The sequence below is a fragment of the Gekko japonicus genome, unplaced genomic scaffold (assembly GCF_001447785.1).
Source record: "Gekko japonicus isolate JY-2015 unplaced genomic scaffold, Gekko_japonicus_V1.1 scaffold3104, whole genome shotgun sequence".
Taxonomy (NCBI): Eukaryota; Metazoa; Chordata; class Lepidosauria; order Squamata; family Gekkonidae; genus Gekko; species Gekko japonicus.
The window spans coordinates 141,529-147,352 of NW_015166517.1; positions in this window are offsets into that span (position 1 = coordinate 141,529).

The following is a 5,824-nucleotide window of genomic DNA, read 5'->3' on the forward strand; positions in this document are numbered from 1 at the left end:
GCACGGAACGCTGTTACCTTCCCACCAAAGTGGTACCTATTTATCTACTTGCAATGTCTTGCTTTCGAACTGCTAGGTTGGCAGGAGCTGGAACTAGAGACAGGAGCTCACCCCGTCTTGCGGCACCCGGGTCTTGAACTGCTGAACTATTGACCTTCCACAGCCTGCAGTTCAGCGTCTTAACCACTTGAGCCACCGCAGCTCCTTTTAGTCCGTCCCAAAAACAATCCTATTGGTTGCATGTGGGAAGGGGAGGCTACCTAAGAGAGGTGGCCAATATTGTAACCTAAAACCTTACTCGAAGTTTGGCATCTGGACAGGTGTGAAATCTAGGCAACAGGATGCTTCATTGTAGTGCTGATGAAGCTGGCCAGTTCTATTGATAACCAAATGTCCATATGGCAGGAAATTCCAGCTCAGGAACAAAGCAGGTGATGGGTAGTAGGTGACTACAAGCAGCTCTGTCATGGGGGCTGTCTCTTCCTAGAGTGGTTGTTTAATTGCTCACAATAATGGAGGTTTGTGCTTCTTCACCAGGCTGGGAAACCTTATTTACATGTAAGGTATGTGCAGGCACCCTGTATGTGTGGCATCACAACAGGTGACCTAAAGTGTACAGCTTTCTGAGCCTATGTATGTGTGCACAGTCCATTGTGTGTAGCAATAAATAGTTCATAAATATCAAGCTTATTCTCTAACACCAGCCCAGATCCCAATAGTCAGTGAAAATGAAAGGCAGCTTGGGTGGCTAGAGGTAACAAGTTATCAGTAGGTAATCAAAGTGCACTTATAAACTCGTGGCAAGCTGGTCACCTATAGCAATTGCCCACTGCAGGAAGAAAATCTTACATGGCCCAACAAGCACAAACATAACTTCTATCCGGGAAGAAGGGCATGATTTCTAACCCAAGGCCATAAGATAAAATGACCCAATTCATTGCTTATGCAAACTATAGAACTTTATTTTCTCACAATGAGCTAAGAACAAAAGGCCCAGAAGCAAAATGTATTGTATGCAGATGCCCCACATTTGGTAGTGAACTTCAGCACTCTTAAATCTAAAATCCTGGTTTGCCCGGCTGGACCTTGATCAAAATTTTCCTTTGTTTAAATCATTTTTACGCTGCCCTTACACCTGATCAGGGTCTCCCAAGGCAGTACACATAAAAACATTTGAAATTATAAACTCATCCAATAAAAACTTAATGCCAGACCCAGGGAGGAGAGCCACCTTGTTTCCATTTAGTTCCTAACAAATAAACACTTCACACTTTTGCTAAAGACATTTTGACATATGAGGCTGAAAGTAGTTCTCGTTTCAGTCGGCTTCTGTGTGATTTACATGCATGTAATGAGGAGGGCTCTGACCCACAAAGAATACTGCCGTGACTTTTTGGCTAACACAGCTACAACAATGGAATTGGCTTGTAATATGAATGGAATACCTGTTCTGCCTCAGTGTGGAAGAGAACGTGAATGAGTGCTAACAGACATTTTCTATTGAGCTTCATTCATTCTATGAAGCTGTAGCTGTTCTGAAAGCCAAGCTATGCCCAGTATCTCTTCTTCCACAAAGGACTTGAGTAACATCCTTTTAATTTCAAATGCATCAACACAAATGCTGATGAGCAGCCGGTGCAGCAACGGCAAGAAAATCAATTTTTAGAATAAGTGGTAGGTTTAACCAATGTATGGTTCATGTAAATTACAGTAGCTACAGAAACTAATATAACTTCTGAAAGCAGCATAAAATGCTTTGAGTAGTATCCAAAGAACTGCTTGTGGAATGGAAATTTCCTACCTCCCCGTGGACCCCTGAGTTTGCCAGATTGATTGGGGCAGCATTGGGTGCTGGGATGGTCTGTAGAAGGAAGGGAATTGACAAAAGTTGCTTATCCTCTGCTGGTGGAAAAGTTCTTCTGCTTTGGAAAATGGGCACTTGATCCAATGTAATGCGGTGTTCTCTAACACAGTGCCTGTCACAGTGTCCCCAGGTGCCCACTTGCTGCTTGAGTCTCAGGGACAAAGTCCAAAGGATGGACAAGGGGTGGGGGAGGAGCTTTGGATCACTCCTTACCATTGGATTGACCAGGCTCATCCCTGGCCAGCGTCTCATGCATCCTCAGCATAAGCAAAGGCACAGACCTCCTTTATATTGTATAATTTGCATTAGAAACTATCAGCTGGGGCCAACAGGCCACAAATACTTCCCTTCTTTAGAGACTGAGGGCAATTCTGCATTGGTTTCCCCCTCTGTTGTTTCACGAAACCCACGTTGGAACAGACATTCCCCTTTGCATTGCGTGCTGCTTTTGCTTTCTTTGATCATCGGATTTTATGGTACGCCCCACACTGCACGCCGCTTTCGTTTCCCTTGATCATCGGATTTTATGGTATGCCCCACACTGCATGCTGCTTTCGCTTTCTTTGATCATCGGGTTTTAGGGTACCTTCTGCAAAGATTTATGGTTGTTCGGTGTGACTTTGCAGTCATTTCCCCGAGGTATTTGAATGTGGTTTTGAGCTGCACCTTTTCCTCCCAGTTGAGAAAATGTGGAGCGGATGCTAGATGCAGAATTGCCCTGAAGCCAAATGGCATCACTTCCCTATAATACTTTCTTCCACTCCTTGGTACAGGAGGTGCTTCATGAGAACCCAGTAAGCATTGTCTTAACATAGGAGGATGCTCGGCTTGGAACTTCTCGGTATTTCGTAAGTATCCCTACCGTTGTCATTGCCACTTTGTGATGTTGCCTAGTACCCATTCTCAAAATTCTAGACGAAGCCCACAGGTTCAACAAGGTTGGGGGCTTCTTACCTCATGGGCTTTGCATGAACCTCTTCCACTTGTGTAGATTACTTAGGTGTTGTCTACTGCTAATGTGTCTACTTTTGGTAGTTCAGTCAATCAAAGCACAGTATGTTGCTTTTGTGTAGTCGATACTTGGGTTTCACTGAGAAAGGGGTTAGTGTGGCTTTGGGAGCCACATTTTCCAGGAAGCATTGGCTGCTTTATATAAACTGCAGGAAGGGGACCGCACATTCCTGAAATGCTTCTCTGTTCTCTCTCCTCCAACCAGAGGTGGTGATGGTTATAGAGGGCTCCACTAACTGGCCAAGGTGTCCAATATTTATCTTTCAGGTTGGCTCTATAATGAGGTGACCTTTATCTTTTGCTTTGGATCACAGATGGGAAGTGGCAACCTCCCGTCCTGTTAGCTACCTGCCGGAAGGTGGCTGGCCGGCTGGTTGCCCCGGAGCTAGTGGCGCAAATCTTCCTTACTTTTTCCCTCTTAAATGCCTCTTTATAAGCTGTACAACAAGCCACACCAGTCAGTTGCTGAGGTCACAGAGCATTCCAGACACCATTTCTGGTTGCCTTTTCTGCTTCCACAATGTGCAGCCAACATCTTGCAACATATTCAGTCTCTTAGGTCAGGGGTGTCAAACATAAGGCCCGGGGGCCAAAACAGGCCTGTCCAGGGCTCTTACCCGGCCCGCAAGCAACTGGTATATATGGAAATATAAGGGACCCCCCCTTTTATGGTATCCCTTGGGAAAAAACCTAGGCTTGCATATGATTAAATACATTTACTGGGGGGTTTGTGGACTCCCCAGTAAATCAATTGCTTTCACTGCTAGGAATCGATTGCTTTTGTTTGTATTTTGAGTAAAAATAATAACATTAATTGGGTTTCCCTGTGTCCTTGGCACACATGGCCTGGCCCGACGAAGTGACATTTATGTCATACCCGGCCCTCGTAACAAATGAGTTCGACGCTTCTGTCTTACGTGTTTTGGCTTATCTTTGTGCTCAGTGCAGTGAGGGGAACTAGTGTTACCCTGGTGAAGAGGAGAGATCTTTCCCTTCCCAGTAAGTACCAACTCCTCTGCAATTGCAGTAGTATTAGGGCCCATTTATTCTCAGAGAGTTTTTAAGAGTAAAGGCAACGACTGAAGTGAACTGATATCACCTCTTCTGTGACCTACCAGTTATTTCAACACAGCTGTACTGCATGTGGTTGCACAATATGCCTTAAACATAAAGCACTGATGAGTGTAGATTACCAAATAACGGACTTTATGCAATCCGAACAAGTTCAAAACAGAATATCGCGTGCAAGGCAGTCATGCTCTGAAGTGGTGAATACGGGATTCCAGCACCACAAATCAAGTCAACTGAAAGATACATTAACCAGCTGTGGACTGTTCTATGAACCAAGGCTCCAGTTATTCATTGCCCTTGCAGCTTAGAGAGAATAGCTTTCTCTGCTGCAGCTTGAAGTTTTGGTGGTTACCTATTAAAAAACAAGCAGATCCTGGAACAGAAATCACTTGCTATTAAATGTGTATTTCCCATCTCCGGGGGCTGCCGGCTTGTTGTATGAACATAGTAAAGGAGCAATATATATAAACTAGTTCCTGGCATACCTCACACAGTCCAGCACCAAACCCCCCAAACATGGCAGAAAGTTATAGCTAAAAGTGTGGGCCCATCCAGAAAGAATCTGGCTCCCTTCTCAATGGCTCCAACTGAGGCCCAGTTTATACAATCGGCAAAACGATGGTGCATAGTGGTAGTCCTGTGGCTGCAAGTGTGTGGGAAACAGTTTGTGTTTGGCCCCCAAGAAGAAAGCTTCCCTGCGCATATTAATTTATTGAAACATATCCTTCCTTTCCTCGTAGTTCAAGGCGGCTTACAATACTAACTAAAACATTTTAAGCACACACCATCTCTCTCACCCCTGCTCCCCACTTAAAAGATGTCGGCCAATTCAGACTCCCTCAAAAAGCCCTGGTAAACAGGCAGGCCTTGAAGTGTCTCCTAAAGATCTGCAAGGAAGGGGCTGCCCTCACCTCTGTGGGGAACCCATTCCACAGAGCTGGAGCCATAATAGAAAAGGCCCAGACTCTAGTTTATAACAGACAGGCCACCCTGAGTGGTGGGATCGCCAACAGATTGCTGCCTCAAGACCAGGGCTTTTTTTGTAGAAAAAGCCCAGCAGGAACTCATTAGCATAATAGGCCACACACCCTGACAGCACAGCTCATTAGCCTATTAGGCCACACCCCATGCCTTCCCTTGGCTTGCTCGGGCACCCCACAGCTGTGGGGAGCCCAGGCAAGCCCCCTCTTGAAGGGAAGGGAAGGCAGATTAAATTGCCTTCCCTTGGTTTGCCTGGGCACCCCACAGCTGCCGGGAGCCTGGGCGAGCCGGCCCTTGAACAGGCCAGGGAATGCCTCCCCGATCCTTCCAGGGGTCCCCCTGTCCCCCCCGCCTCAGAGTTGCTGGGGGGTCGCTCTCCAGGCCTTCCCCTCTGTAGCCATGCACGCAGAGGTTTTGGCTGTAGTGGGCGTGGCCAACTCTGAAGCCAGCCAGAACTCCGTTCCTGTGCGTTCCTGCCCAAAAATAGCCCTGCTGATGACTGTAGCTGGCGCACAGGGACAACAAAAGAAGATGGTCCTTCAGATATAGAAAAACAGAACATACAAAAATAGCATGTCAGAAGAAGGCTCAGCAAAATCTTTCACTCTGCCATGCTACTTTGATATCTGTATGCGAGCATGCAGCCTGAAATGGTACACTTCAGGAAAAGCTTCCCCACTTGATTCTGCCACTTGTATAGACTGGTCTTGAGTTCTTTGAGGTAAAATAAGTGGACTCCTGTTATGTGGAAGAGGGGGATCATCTGATGGGTCCCTGACACTGGGGTCACTAGGAGGGTTTAGCTCTTGCCCTACTATTGTCCTTAAGCTTACCACTTTTATCCACACAGAAAATCTGCCGCGCACTCCTCTGGGATAAAACAAATTGCTATATTTG